Source organism: Mustelus asterias, chromosome 2, assembly GCF_964213995.1.
Source record: "Mustelus asterias chromosome 2, sMusAst1.hap1.1, whole genome shotgun sequence".
Lineage (NCBI taxonomy): Eukaryota > Metazoa > Chordata > Chondrichthyes > Carcharhiniformes > Triakidae > Mustelus > Mustelus asterias.
This window is the reverse complement of record NC_135802.1, coordinates 95,012,198-95,028,560: the sequence shown is the minus strand read 5'-3', so window position 1 is coordinate 95,028,560 and position 16,363 is coordinate 95,012,198. Positions and strand designations below refer to the sequence as shown.

General features: G+C 46.6%; 1 pseudogene; it reads left to right on the top strand.

The window, feature by feature from the left end:
• Positions 1-9,318: 9,318 nt before the first annotated feature.
• LOC144481957 (U2 spliceosomal RNA) lies at positions 9,319-9,492 on the top strand (annotated as a pseudogene).
• The last annotated feature ends 6,871 nt before the right edge of the window (positions 9,493-16,363 follow it).

The window sequence follows — 16,363 nt, the reverse complement described above, 5'->3', positions numbered from 1 at the left end:
GTTATCTGATCACCTGCCTTCTGAACCCCCCCACCCCTCGATGTGAATTTCAACTCTGCAAGCTGCACCTTGTCCTGCTGAAGTGTCGCTCATCAATTATTCTTATTCTCTCTGATTTTCCTTGACAGCATAATCTCCAGAACATTGATTTTAAAATCTTTTTGTATTTTATTTATAAAGATTGCTTATATCCCAAAGACTTTCTCACAATGCTTAATTTCTTATCCATCTTTCTACCATACATCCCAGTTGGAGCTTTGTGGGGAATTGTTATAATTTAACTTCTTACCAGAAACTGTGTTTGCAGCAAAGATTTCAGACTTTCTTTTAAAACATGTTCATTTATTGGGGATGACGGTGATTGCTGACAGTAGCAGATATTTCAGTCATGGATTATATAGGAATACATAGGATATATGGCACAGAAAAAGGCCATTCAATCCAGCCAGTCTATCGTTCTTCATCTAAACCAGCTTTCTCTTAGTTGCATCTGTACCATTCGCTTCAACCACACTCTGAGATAATGAATTTCCAATTCTCAGCAGTCGTTAGGTAAAGAAGCCTCTTCTGAATTCCCTATTGAATCTTTGGGTGACTATCTTATATTGATAGCCTCTTAAAATCCTCACAAGTGGGAACACTCTCTCTGTCACCACTCCATTTGGTCACGCTTTCGCCTTTTTCTGAGAAAGAGGAGATCCAGCCGGGCCTTATGCACCTCTGCCGGGCGTGTTGTCGGCAGTGGGGGGAGAGGGGTCATGAGTAAATTAGTGAAAGTGCCCACCCCACCACCTTCCTGTCCAGCCCCCGAACTCACCCCCATAATACAGGAGGGTGGGGTGGTGTGGTCGGCCACTGAAATCAACAGCCTGCCTGCCACATTTAAATAAATAAACCAGGGTCAATTGGTCTTGTTAGCAAGTCAGTTGACCTGACAATATGCTGCCTAGGCCAAAAACGGTTGGTGTGGGCAGCTGAGCGGGAGGGAGCAGGCCGCTTCTTTACAAAATCTTTCCAAAGGGCAGGAGAAAGGTAGGGTACAATCTGTGGGGGAGATGGATGGGGGGGGGGGGGGGGGGTCCTTAGCAGATTGGGCCCACCCCTCTAAGATAGAATTCACCCCATTCTTCTTACCCAACTACTCCATAAAATACAACCCCTCCCATCTCCCCTTCTTCAATTGCCCAAGACCTTAGACTTACCTGGCTCATTGATCCATGGGCCTGATTACAGACCCAACAGTCTCAAGTCATTATTGTAAATTGTGAACAGTTATGGTTCCAGCACTGATCTTTGTCAAACGCCACTTTCTGCCACTCGAAATAATTACCGTTTATTCACACTCTCTGCTTTCTATATGAAAGCCTACTAACAGTCCTATCATTTGTCTCCTGATTCCACATTCTCTGATCTTAGTTATTACAGTTTACGATGCAATGCCTAATTGATGATCTTCTGAAAATCCAGATAAATTCCATCTACTGCGTTACCATTGTCTCATCTCTCTGTTGCCTTCTCAAACAAAAATTCAATTACGTTTGCTAAGTAAGAGCTTTCCTCTCAAAATCCATACTGACAATTCATTATATTTCTCATTTGTCTCCCTTTAGTAGGGATTTCATTATTCTCCTCCACCAATATTAAGCTGACTGGGCCATCCACTCAGGTTTCTCAGAGGTTGTGTGATCCCTCCAAATCCCCTCGGCCTGTGACCCTTCCAATGTCATTCTCTGACACCGCAGAGGGAGCAGCTGACTCACCGGTGGGTGACCAAAGTAAACCGGGGCCCTCCAGACCATGGCTCTCCAGAGGATGGCCACCAAAGTCACCAAAGGCAACGAGGCAAACAACTCCACAGGCTGCCTCTACCCCTGCTGCAGATGTCAGGGTAGCACCTAGATGAGGTAATAGGTTACATAAAATCAAGAAATATTGATCATGAGGTTGTGTGGACGAATGCTGTCACTGTGTTATCTGCAAATATATTCACTGCCAGTAAATAATGTCTACTGTTGTCTTTCAGCATCAGTATATAGGCTTCGTGAGGCCTCCCCCCATTGCCTCACCCTTATTCTCTCCCCCCCCCCCCCCCCCCGCTCCCCCCTCCCTCCACCCAACACTCGTAGTTCAGCTTCATGCAGCCACACCACCATTGATTCTGGAGAGAGAAGTGTCTGTGGCAGGGCCTTTCAGAGCCTCATGCAAACACTCCCCTGTGCACGTGGAGGCTTCAGCCATCGCAGTCTGACTGTCCTGAGCTTTTCCAGTGATGTCTGCAGGGTTTCCCTTTCAGCTGACTTGCTGAGCTGACCAGAATCTCTGCCCACCCACTGATTGTACTCCCGAGCAGCACCTGTGCCCATCCTACACGTGGCTCCGCTCACTTTTGGTTTTGAAGACAATGGCAGTCGTCAGATTTTTCATGAGATCCCCCATCATTTCCCCCCCCATCACTGTGAACAGCCCCCCCCCCACCCCCCCCCCCACCCCCCCCCCCCCCCGCCCCCCCGCACTTCAGTATCACCTTCCACCTCCCCACCCTTACCCTACAACCTGAACCCAGGGGAATGTCTGAAAACTCCATCCTCTTCCACATTGACCTCCCCAACTTCCTCATTCCCACCCATCATGTCTGTACTTGCCTGTCTCCACCAACTACCCTTACTGCCCCTTCTACCGATGCCACCATATCCTCATCCTTACCAAATCCCTCTGCCCCGCTCTCACACTCACCATTCCATCCTATCATGTCTACCCTCACCCCCTTACTTTCCCCCTTGCTTCCTCTTCCCCTCTCCAAGCTCCTAACTCCTGCCGCAGCTTCACCCCCGCAAAACCTCCAACAACTGCTTCACCCCACCTCTCTAAGATCTTCCTCTCCCAATAACACCGAAACCTTCCACTTGTTCCCAACCCCTTTGCCCTACCTTTACCATCCACGGTGAAGACCTTGAAGTTCCAAACTGGGTCTGAGATTAGCGAAGTCAAAGTTGCTGTGTGGTGACCCCATCTTGTGAGAGCTGCTTTACAATAGCGCCATATATTCAATGATCCACCCTGGACTTCCAGAAGGTATTCAACAAGGTACCTCACAAAAATTTAGGTCATAAGATAACAGCCCATGGTGTTAGAGATAGTATATTGACAAGGATATATAATTGGCTAATGGGCAGGGAACAGCAAGTGGGGATAAAGGGTTCTTTTTCAGGTTGGCAACTTGTAACTAATGGGGTTCCACATGGATCAGCACTGGGACCGCGACTGTTTACAATATATATTAGTGATTTAGGGGAAGGGAGCAAATGTACTGTAGCCAAATTTGCAGATGACATAAAGAAAGGTGGAAAGGCAAGTTGCGAGAGGGACACAAACAGTTTAGAAAGAGATATTGATAGGTTAAGTAAGTGGGTAAAAAGATGGCAAATGGAGCATAATGTGGGCAAATGTGAAGTTGTTCATTTTAGAAGGGAAATCAAAAAAACAGAATATTATTTAATTGGGGAAAAGCTGCAGAAAGTTACAACACAAAGGGACTTGGGTGTTCTTGCACACAAAACATAGAAAGTTAGCACACAGGTGCAGTGGGTAATCAGGAAAACTAATAGAATGGTGGCCCTTATTTCAAAGGGGTTGGAGTATAAGAATAAGGAAGTCTTGCTGCAACTGTACAAGGTAGTGGTAAGACCACATCTGGAGTATTGAGAGTTGTTTTGGTCCCTTCATTTAATTATATTATTTCATTGGAGGCACTTACTAGGATCATCCTCAGTATGGAGGGATTGTTTTATGAGGAAAAGTTGAACAGGTTGGGACTCTACTCATTAGAATTTGGAAGAATGAGAGGTGATCTCATTGAAGCATATATGATTCTTAAGGGGCTTGACAGGGTAAATGCTTAGAGAATATTTCCCCTCATGGGAGAGTCTAGGACCAGAGGGCATATTCTCAGAATTTAGGAGTGCCAATTTAAGACTGAGATAGGAGGAATTTCTTCTCTCAGAGGGTTGTGAGTCTTTGGAACTCCTTCCCATGGAGAGATGTGGGGACAGAGTCATTGTGTATATTTAAGACTGACATAGATAGATTCTTGATCAGTGGGAATCTAGGGTACGGGGAAAGGGTAGGAAGTGGACCTGAGGAACATTCGATCAACCATGATCCTATTGAATGATGGAGCATGGTCTGGAATGGGGGGGTGGGGGTGAGTTAATAGGTTGTGATGAACAAAGCATCGTAGCTGTGAGGGACAGCTCGGTGGATAGGATATTAGGATGTAGATAGGCTGGAAAATTGGGAGGGGATCCTGGATTCAGGATTCAATCCTGGACCGGGGAGCGGCGCGGGCTTGGAGGGCCGAAGGGCCTGTTCCTGTGCTGTATTGTTCTTTGTTCTTTGTTCAGGCTCGAGGGGCCGTACGGCCTGCTCCTGTTCCTATTTCCTATAGCCTTATGTGATCCTCTGCGGTTTGGTAGCTGCAGGCCTCTGGCATCTTCTCCTTGGTTGTCCATAATCTGAGCAAGTCCTGACTTTTGCATGCCATGTTGGCCCAGCTGTGTTCTGGACCGGTGTGTTTTCCAGCTACTGTAATGAGTCAGACATAGAGGGAAGATTCTGGTTAGGCCTTCATTTACATCCCATTAGCAGGATGCAGAGCGATTTCACACCAGCCTCCTGTGGGATTCCCAAACCGTCATGGTGGGCACCATTGGAAGACCCAGCCGTAAATTTACGCCGGTGTGAAATCGCTTTCTGGGACTCCCACTGAATACTCCCATTGATCCCGCCAGTGGGGGCATGGGAGAACTCCACTCCTTGAGTTCTTATCTTTTGCAGTAACTTTCATGTGGCACATTATCAAATATCTTTGGAAATCCACCTTGCCCCCTCACCCGCCTTGAAGATCTTTCTATCTCAGTATCTAACTGTTTATGAAAAGGGCCCAGTGTCCCAGATGACACCAAGATTGGTGGAGTAGTGGATGAGGTGGAGGGCTGTTGTAGGCTGCAAAGAGATATAGATAGGATGCAGAGCTGGGCTGAAAAATGGCAAATGGAGTTTAACCCTGACAAATGCGAGGTGATTCATTTTGGTAGGACAAATTTAAATGTGGATTACAGGGTCAAAGGTAGGGTTCTGAAGAATGTGGAGGAACAGAGAGATCTTGGGGTTCATATCCATAGATCTCTGAAGGTTGCCACTCAAGTGGATAGAGCCGTGAAGAAGGCCTATAGTGTGTTGGCGTTCATTAACAGGGGGTTTGAGTTTAAGAGCCGTGGGGTTATGCTGCAACTGTACAGGACCTTGGTGAGACCACATTTGGAATATTGTGTGCAGTTCTGGTCACCTCACTACAAGAAGGATGTGGAGACACTGGAAAGAGTGCAAAGGAGATTTACCAGGATGCTGCCTGGTTTGGAGGGTAGGTCTTATGAGGAAAGGTTGAGGGAACTTGGGCTTTTCTCTTTGGAGCAGAGGAGGTTGAGAGGAGACTTGATAGAGGTTTATAAGATGATGAGGGGGATAGATAGAGTGAACATTCAAAGACTATTTCCTCGGGTGAATGGAGCGGTAACTAGGGGGCATAACTATAGGGTTCATGGTGGGAGATATAGGAAGGATGTCCGAGGTAGGTTTTTTACTCAGAGAGTGGTTGGGGTGTGGAATGGACTGCCTGCAGGGATAGTGGAGTCAGAAACTTTAGGAACATTTAAGAAGCTATTGGATAGGCACATGGAGTACTTCGGGATGATAGGGAGGAAATAGCTTGATCTGGGTTTCAGACAAAGCTCGGCACAACATCGTGGGCCGAAGGGCCTGTTCTGTGCTGTACTGTTCTATGTTCTATGTCCTGCCTCAACCCCCTTTTTGTTGGCCTGTTCCAGCTACTGACCTCCATCTGTGTAAAGAAATGTTTCCAATTATCAGTATTAAATGTGTCCTTCACTCTGCTGCCTCAGCACAGGAGGTTTTGACTTCTCCTTCATGTTAAGTAACTTCCATAACTTCATAAGGCCCCATTTGAGAGCCCTCTTGGCCATGCAGAAGAGCCTTAGTTTATCGATTTTTCTTCATAGCTCTTCTAACTCCCTGCTGCATGATGCCAGCTAGACATCATCACATGATGATCATATCAATGCAATATTCCAGGTGCAACCTGACTAAGATGCTGCATCTGATTTACTCAATTAGCTCAGTGCCGAATGTCTCACCCCTGAGAGAATTTGCATTCGTAACTGGGCAATCTTAAGTAATGTCTCAGCAAGAGTAGAAAATAGAATTTCATGAAGTTATTAGTATCACCACGCAGACAATCGAAACTGAATTAAGGAACTGCTAAATTTTGGAAAGGTTTGTTAAAGCAACAAAGAAAAATTTAATAAAAAGAAATGCAATGTTCAAGCAGTATTTTTTGGGGGCATTGAACATGCATTTACACAAATAGATATCAACCAAGCAACTTTGCTGCAATCCAATCTAGTTTTAGGGTTTGGAATTAGTGTTCATTCAGATGCTAACATTTTAATGTTAATGGCTGGATAGTGAGTTGAATGTACTTGGTCTGGGAAGCAAATCTAAACATAGAACATTTGCAACACAGAAGAAGACATCAGTATGTCAGTGCTGGACAACAATAGAGTGGTCCAACCCAATCCCACTTTCCATTTTTTTGTCTGTAGTTCTGTGTGTTCCAATATTTTAAATGAATATCCAGCACGGTGGCACAGTGGTTAGCACTGCTGCTTCACAGCGCCAGGGACCTAGGTTCAATTCCCATCTTGGGTGACTGTGCGGAGTTGCCCGTTCTCCCCTTGTCTGTGTGTTTTCTCTGGGTGCTCTGGTTTCCCCCACAATCCAAAAAACGTGCTGGTTAGATGCATTGGCCATGCTAAATTCTCCCTCAGTGTACCCGAACAAGCTCTGGAGTGTGGCGACTAGAGGATTTCCACAGTAACTTTGGCCCATCATGTCTGCACCAGCTCTCCAAATTTTTAAAAATATTCATTTGTGGGACATGGGCGTCGCTGGCTGGCCAGCATTTATTGCCCATCCCTAGTTGCCCTTGAGAAGGTAGTGGTGAGCTGCCTTCATGAATCACTGCAGTCATGTAGGTTGACCCACAATGCTGTTAGGGAGGGAATTCCAGGATTTTGACCCAGCGACTGTGAAGGAACGGTGATATATTTCCAAGTCAGGATGGTGATTGGCTTGGAGGGGAACTTGCAGGTGGTGGTGTTTCCATTTATCTGCTGCCCTTATCCTTCTAGATGGAAGTGGTCATGGATTCGGAAGGTGCTGTCTAAGGATCTTTGGTGAATTGCTGCAGTGCATCTTGTAGATAGTACACACTGCTGCTACTGAGCTTCGGTGGTGGAGGGTTTGAATGTTTGTAGATGTGGTGCCAATCAAGCGGGTTGCTTTGTCCTGGATGGTGTCAAGCTTCTTGAGTGTTGTTGGAGCTGCACCCATCCAGGCAAGTGGGGAATATTCCATCACACTCCTGACTTGTGCCTTGTACATGGTGGATAGGCTCTGGGGAGTCAGGAGGTGAGTTACTCGCCACAGTATTCCTAGCCTCTGACCTGCTCTTGTAGCCAATGTGTTTATGTGGTGAGTTCAGTTGAGTTTCTGGTCAATGGTAACCCCAAGGATGTTGACAGTGGGGGATTCAGTGATGGTAACACCGTTGAATGTTAAGGGGTGGTGGTTAGAGTGTCTCTTATTGGTGATGGTCATTGCCTGGCATTTGTGTGGCACGAATGTTATTTGCCACTTGTCAGCCCAAGCCGGGATATTGTCCAGATCTTGTTGCATTTGACCATGGACTGCTTCAGTATCAGAGGAGTCGCGAATGGTGCTGAACATTGTGCAACCGTCGGCGAACATCCCCACTTCTGACCTTATGATGGAGAGAAGGTCATTGATGAAGCAGCTGAAGATTGTTGGACCTAGGACACTACCCTGAGGGACTCCTGGAGGGATGTCGTGGAACCGAGATGACTGACCCTCCACAACCACAACCATATTCCTATGTATCATTTATGACTCCAACCAGCGGAGTGTTTGCCCCCTGATACTCATTGATTCCAGTTTCGCTAGGGCTCTTTGATGCCACACTTGGTCGAATACGGCTTGATGTCAAGGGCTGTCACTCTCACCTCACCTCTGGAATTCAGCTCTTTTGTCCATGTTTGAACCAAGGCTGTAATGAGGTCAGGAGCTGAGTGACCCTGGCGAATCTCAAACTGGGCATCACTGAGCAGGTTATTGCTGAGCAGGTGCTGCTTGATAGCACTGTTGATAACTCCTTCCATCACTTTACTGATGATTGAGAGTAGACTGATTGGGCGGTCATTGGCTGGGTTGGATTTGTCCTGCTTTTTGTGTACAGGACCTACCTGTAATTTTCCGCATTGTTGGGTAGATGCCAGTGTTGTAACTGGACTGGAAGAGCTTGGCTAAGGGAGCGGCAAGTTCTGGAGCACAAGTCTTCAGTACTATTGCTGGAATGTTATCAGGGCCCATTGCCTTTGCAGTATCCAGTGCCTCCAACCATTTCTTGATATCACGTGGAGTGAATCGAATTGACTGGAGACTGGCATCTGAGATGCTGGGGACCACTGGAGGAGGCCATGATGGATCATCCACTCGGCACTTCTGACTGAAGATTGCTGCGAATACTTCAGCCTTACATTTTGCTCTGATGTGCTGGGCTCCTCCATCATTGAGGATGGGGATATTTGTGGAACTTCCTCCTCCAGTGAGTTGTTTAATTGTCCACCACCATTCTCGACTGGATGTGGAAGGACTGCAGAGCTTAGATCTGATCCGTGGGTTGTGGGATCATTTAGCTCTGTCTATCACTTGCTGTTTTTGCCATTTGGCATGCAGGTAATCCTGTTTGGTAGCTTCACCAGGTTGATACCTCATTTTTATGGATGCCTGGTGCTGCTCCTGGCATGCCCTCCTGCACTCTCCATTGAACCAGGGTTGATCCCCTGGTTTGATGGTAATGGTTGAGTGGGGAATGTGCCTGGCCGTGAGGTTGCAGATTGTGCTGTTGATGGCCCACAGCGCCTCATGGATGCCCAGTCTTGAGTTGTTAGATCAGTTCGAAGTCTGTCCCATTTAGCACGGTGATAATGCCACACAAAACAATGGAGGTTATTCTCAATGTGAAGGTGGGACTTCATCTCCACAAGGACTGTGAGGTGGTCACTCTTACCAATACCGTCATGGACAGATACATCTGTAACCGGCAGGTTGGTAAGGATGAGATCAAGTATGTTATTTCCTCTTGTTAGTTATTTTCCTCTTGTTATCGCTTCTCGGCCTTTTGGCTAAGATCAAGTGTAGTATGGTCGGCAGCCCATGGTCGGCCGCACTTGGTTGAGGTCATTAGGTTACACTGAAGCTTCATATGTTTCATATGAAGCAATTTTTAAAAGCGGCATCTCGGCCTTTTGGCTAAGATGCAAATGAGCTCAAGTCTTGGAGGAGGAACCTCCCCCTTCTCCAATCAGCTTGGCTCATGTAGATCAGGCCCAGGACAGGGTGGTTTGGTCGCTTGCCCTGTCTTGTCAGCCTGGATCTGAAATGTCTCAACTTGTTGAGACTCTGAATTGGATTTGATTTGATTGAATTGGAAAAGTATTTTAAAAAAATTTCCTCTTGTTAGTCTCGGCCTTTTGGCTAAGATCAAGTGTAGTTATGCGGATGCTGCAGTTGGTTGAGGTCATTGGGTTGCATTGAGGCTTCATATGTTTCAGATGAAGCAATTTTTAAAAGCGGTATCTCGTCCTTTTGGCTAAGATGCAAATGAGCTCAAGTCTTGGAGGAGGTGTTGCTTTGCTCCTCCAATCAGCTTGGCTCATGTAGATCAGGCCCAGGACAGGGCAATTTGGTCGCTTGCCCTGTCTTGTCAGCCTGGATCGGAAATGTCTCAACTTGTTGAGACTTTGAATTGGATTTGATTTGATTGAATTGGAAAAGTACAAAAAAAAATTTCCTCTTGTTAGTTCCTTCACCACCTGCTGTAGACCCAGTCTAGCAGTTACATCCTTTAGGATCCGACCAGCTCGATCAGTAGTGCTGCTGCCGAGCCACTCTTGGTGGTGGACATTGAAATCCCCCACCCAGAGTACATTTTGTGCCCTTGCCACCCTCCGTGCTTCCTCCAAGTGTTGTTCAACATGGAGGAACACTGATTCATCAGCCAAAGGAGGACGGTATGTGGCAACCAGTGAGATGTTTCCTTGCCCATGTCTAACCTGAAGCCATGAGACTTCATGCAGTCTTTCAATGTTAAGGACTCCCAGGGCAGCTCCCTCCCGACTGTATACCACTGTGCCGCCACCTCTACTGGGTCTGTCCTATCGGTGGGGCAGGACATATCCAGGGATGGTAATGGTGGTGTCTGGGACGTTATCTGTAAGGTATGATTCCGTGAGAATGACTATATCAGGCTGTTGCTTGACTAGTCAGTGAGACAGCTCTCCCAATTTTGGCACTAGCCCCCAGATGTTGGTAAGGAGGACTTTGCAGAGTCGACAGGACTGTTTGTTTTGACGTTGTCTTTTCCGGTGCCAAGGTCGATGCCAGGTGGTCTGTCGGTTTCATTTCTTTGTTGAGACTTTGTAGCGATTGTTACATCTGAGTGGCTTGCTTGGTCATTTCAGAGGGCAGTTAAGAGTCAACCACATTGCTGTGGCTCTGGAGTCACATGTAGGCCAGACCAGGTAAGGATGGCAAATTTCCTTCCCTAAAGGATATTAGTGAACCAGATGGGTGAACCAAATGAGCATCCTCTGTAATCCTTCTTCCAGTTACTTTAAATCAATCCTCGTTATTACTCTTCACTAAGGGAAATATATTACTCCACTTTTTCTCAGCCCCCCATAATTTTCGGCACTTCAATTAAACCTCCCTGTGTCATTTCTGTTCCAAAGAAAACAACTGCAGCCTATCCAATTTTTCCTCAGCACTAAAATTACATGATTGGCACTGACTGACCACCAAATTGGCTGAATCACTAGTAGCTCAGTTGGGGTAGCCCTCTTGCTACTGAATTGTAAGTTTCTGGGTTCAAGTCCAAACCAGGGCTTCATCAGCAATATTAAAGTTGATGTTCCCATGCAGAGCTGAGCGAGCTTTGCACTGTCAAAGGCGCCATTTTTTGGATGAGACATTAAACCAACGGCCCTTCTACGTGCTTGGAGCACTTGTTTGAAAAAGAGCAGTGGAGTTATCCCTAATGCCCTGACCAGTATTTTCCCTCTATCAATACAACAAGAAGCAGATTAGCTGGTCCTTATCAAATTGCTGATTGCGTGAGTGCCACTTAGCCGCTGCATTTCCTGCATTACATTGGTGACTGCACTTCAAAGAATATTTCATTGTCTGTTAAGCATGTTGAGATATTGGGTGGTGGTGAGAAGTGCTACATGAATGTGAGTTTGTCTTTTTACTTCCTTCAGCTTTGGCTGGATCTTTGGATAGATGTCCATCCTGTAGGCCAGAAGTCCCTACTGAAACCTTCAAGAAAAGGATACACATTGCAAGTCAGGAAATTATGTAGCTTGGACCCACTATTACTTTCATTGTGGCCTGCCTGACTGCAGCCTGTTCCTATTAAGAGTGATACAAGTGATGGCCATTTCCAGATAAAATTAAATAGGTTCTCAGCAGAAAAACTGGATGAAACTTTGGCAGATATTTTATCCTGTTGTGCATGGATTGTGTTACGTTAATTTACTGCTTGTTTTTATTCCCAATGCTAGTACTGATCTCTTGCTTCCAGGGCAAGCATGCAGAACAACAATTCCTTAAATTCGATACAGCATTGAGATAAACATAAAATACTGCAGATGCTAGAGTCTGAAACAAAAACAGGAAATGCTGGAAAATCTCAGCAGGTCTGACAGCATCTGTGGAGAGAGAATAGAGCCAATGTTTCAAGTCTAGATGACAATCTGCTCTGAAGAAGGGTCATCTAGACTCAAAACGTTGGCTCTGTTCTCTCTCCACAGATGCTGTCAGACCTGCTGAGATTTTCCAGCATTTTTCTGTTTTTATTCCAATATAGCATTGTCGTGTTTGTGTAATTACTTTTGCAACAATCAGTATTTATATGGCCTCTTTGCACCCCAAAGTATTTACACATAAAGTTCCCAATAATCTATTTTATGCTCGTAACAATGCATCAGCAATGATGTTATCTCTCCCAGCCAAATGAATTGTTTCCAAATTAAATGGCTGCTGTAACAAATTCCACCTAAATAACCAGGTGTTCCGATTTTGAAATCTCCAGAAATTTTAGAGGATTATGGTCTCTATATATGATTGTTTCTGCTGAATTACTGGCTACATAAATCTCAAAATGTTATAATGCCAATACCAAACTTCAAGTCTTTTTTTCAATTGTAGAATACTAATGCTGATGAGGATTTAATTTTCTTGAGGAATACTCCATAGTCTTCTCAGTTCCAAGTTCATCTTCCTGTAATAACACAGCCCCCACACCAATGTCACTATCATCCACAGCCAGTTTATACTATTTGCCATAATTTGGTATGGCAAAGACCGGTGCTGTTGTCAACAGTTTTTAAATGTTGGAATGCAGTTTGGCAGACCTCTCTCCAGTTACTTTTCTTGCTCTTCTTCAAGAGTTCTGTTAGTGGTTCTACCACATCGCTAAAGTTCGGCATAAACTTCCAATAAAATCCATTAATTCCCAGAAATCTTGAAATCTCTTTTCTTCTTGGAGGTTCTGGAAAATCCCAAACGGTCTGTAATTTCGCATTTTATGGAACCATCTGAGGGATCAATGACGAGGGGAAATATATTTAAGGTAAGAAGCAGAAGGTTTGGAGGGGATGTGAGGAAAAACGTTTTCACCCAGAGGGTGGTGGGAGTCTGAAACTCATTGGCTGAAAGGGTAGTGGAGGCAGAGACCATCATAACATTGAAGAAGTGTTTAGATATGCACTTGCGATGCCAAGACTGTGGGCCAAGAACTGGAAAATGGGATTGGGATAGTTAGATGGTTTGCCTTTGAGCTGCACAGACGCGATGGGCTGAAGGGCCTTTTTTCTGTGCTGTATACCTCTATGCCTCTATGTCCCATTTTGTGTTCTAAAATATGAAATTTGAGTTTGAACAAATTTGCTTTTTGTCAAATTCATGACTAGATTAGCATCTTATTAGCATTCAAACAGTTCTTTTTGTGTTGCAAATGTTCTTCCCAACATTGACTAAACATCACTAAATCATCAAATGTACACCGCACAGTAACTCAGCCCTGAATAATTTTATTTGTTAGTCTCTGAAATGTTGCAGGTGCGTTCTTCTTCCCGAACGGCACAACTTTAAATTGGTAAAGTCTATTTGGCACCGTGAATGCTGAGATTTGCTTTGCTCTCTCAGACAAAAGTATTTGTCAATATCCCTTTAGCAAGACTCTTTTTGTGATCAATTTAGACTGTCCAACTCTTTAACTGCAACCCTCCAACCGTGTTACAGAAAACAAATCCCTCTTGGTGACTTTCCTGTAGTCTATGTCTTTGTGTTCCATTGGGTGGCACGGTGGCACAGTCATTAGCAGGGACCTGGGTTTGATTCCTGGCTTGGGTCTGTGTGAAGTTTGCATGTTCTCCCCGTGTCTGCGTGGGTTTCCTCCGGGTGCTCTAGTTTACTTCCACAGTCCAGAGATGTGCGGTGTAGGTTGATTGGCCATGGTAAATTGCCACTTAGTGTCAGGGGGACTAGCTAGGGTAAATGCATGGGGTCATGGGGATAGGGCCTGGATGGGATTGTGATCGGCACAAACCTGATGGGCCGAATGGCCTCCTTCTGTACTGTAAGGATTTTATGATCCCGCTTCAGCACGGATTACGATAGGTGAACATCAATCACTAAAGCTCAATTCAATATTGTCATTTTGGAGCACACATTCAATTTCCTTCTGTACTTGTGCTAACTTTGCTGAATTTTACCTAGATGGATGTTGCTTTATTGGAACTGTTTGCCCCACATCTACATCATGCATTGCTATCTCCTTTCTATCTAATTTATTCCCATAACTACATTTATAAGCCTGCAGTAACTCTTCCAATTAACCCCAGCTCTCACCTGGAAGATAATAGCCAATTGTTCACATTTTTCAGTACTTCCTTATTACCCAAATGAATTAGAGGAAAGACACTCTCTGAATTTAAACCTTTTTTTCTCCCTGCTTCGGCACGGTGGCACAATGGTCAGCACTGCTGTCTCACAGCGCCGGGGACCCGGGCTCGATTCCCGACTTGGGTCACTGTCTGTGTGGAGTTTGCATGCTCTCCCCGTGTCTGCGTGGATTTCCTCCGAGTGCTCCGGTTTCCTCCCACAGTCCAAAAATGTGCAGGTTAGGTTGATTGGCCTTGGTAAACTGCCCCTTAGTGTCAGGGGGATTAGTAGGGTAAATATGTGGGGTTACGGGGATAAGGCCTAGGTGGCATTGTTGTCAGTGCAGCCTCGATGAGCTGAATGGCCTCCTTCTGCACTGTAGGAATTCTTACTACCAAGACCTCACAATTGTACTCATCTCCTCTATCCCATGTTAATATGCCAGATTCTGCGAGATTTCCATCTATCTGGCATGTGTACCAGATCATTTACTTCACAGTTTTCTTTCAATCTGACATGGTCCACTAAATCTAGCTTTCAATCCTTCGCCCGACACCGGTAATAACACTCGCATTTTCTCCTCTGCTACAAAATTGTGGGTGGGTTTTACGACCTCAATGCGCCCATGTTTGGGTATGGAAATGTCATAAAATCAGACGAGAAGCATCTAGGGGGAATGGCACCCATTTTGGCGCTGGTTCCCATTTTACCATGGTAAGAAAACTGGCACGATTGGGAGCCCGCCCAAACCAGGCGAGATGTCAATTTACATGTTTTTGCATTCATCGTAATGTCATTAACAGAACTTCACGCTCAAACATTCCAGCTCGCCTGCCTTTACCACCTCACTTGCTGCAACTAGATTGGTCTGGAAAACACCTCCATTATATAAGTTGGAGTCTGGTACTGCATTAGTGTGGACAAGCGTGGAGGTATGTCTCTGCATTCAAACTGCTCAGAGGGGACTATTTTGTGGTGGCCATGTTGCGTTTCAGGTCGGGGGGGGGGGCGGGGCTGCAAGTGTGTGGGCGGTTGAGGGGCTCTTGTTGCTCACGGGGTCCCGCCCCGGACTTCCAGCACGGGCCCAGGTCGGGGCCCTGACCTCGGATCACAGGGATCACTCATAATCCTAGTGCTGGAGGCACTGCTGCAGGTGAAAACTGACAGTGGTGCCTCCTCAGGGCCGTTAAAGCAGCACTCACTGTCTGTGGCCACGACTGCACGGGTTCTGGGTCTCTGCCTGTGAGTGGGGGAGGGAGAGGGGGACGGGGGGGTGGATCGGGGCTGTGTTACTATTCTGGAACCTGTGGAGGGTTATGGACAGTGTGTTGTTGTTTGGGGTCTGTGGAGGGGGGGGGGGGGGGGGAGGGTATGGGGAGTGTGTGTTGCAGGGGGTCTTTGGGGGGTATGGAGAATGAGTGTTGCTGGGGGTCTGTGTGGAGGTATGGGGAGTGTGTGTTGCTGGGGGGTTTGTGTGGGGGATATGGGGAGTGTGTGTTGCCGGGGGGTGTGGTGGGATATGGGGAGTGTGTGTTGCCGGGGGGTGTGGTGGGATATGGGGAGTGTGTGTTGCTGGGGATTTGTGGGGGGTATGGGGAGGGTGTGTTGCAGGGGGGTTAGTGGGTGGCATGGGGCGTGTGTGCTGCTGTGGGGGGGTATGGGGAGTGTGTGTTGCTGGGGGTCTGTGGGCGGGGATATGGGGAGTGTGTGTTGCTGGACTGGGGCAGTGAGCAGAGTTCTTTAACCTCTCCATCTGTCTCTCCCCTTCCCCAAATTCCCTCTCCCCCTCTTCAGATTGGCGAGATGGCTTTTGTAATGCAACTGATCGATTTTGCTGTTCTTTTGGTTGCTGCTGGAGCTGAGGAGGAGGAGCAAGAGGAGGAATTGCGGGCACAGGAGGCCCAGGCTTTACCACTCACAGGAACAGAAGGAGGTGGCCACCGGAGGCAGAATGTGGCTGCCATTCGCCCCAGGGAGGGGGGGGAGGGGGGCCAGGAGAAGGAGGGAGCGGAGACCTCGGTAGTTCCGCACACGAGTGTCCTTTGAGCAGCTGTCGGATATTGCGTGCCACCAAAGGCTCCGGCTCCGAAAGGAGACAGTGCAACACCTGTGCCATTCGTTGCAAGACCCGGCACCTCAGGGCATGGGATGGCACCAACTCCCAGTGGCTGTGAAAGTGACGGCCGCCTTAAACTTTTCACGT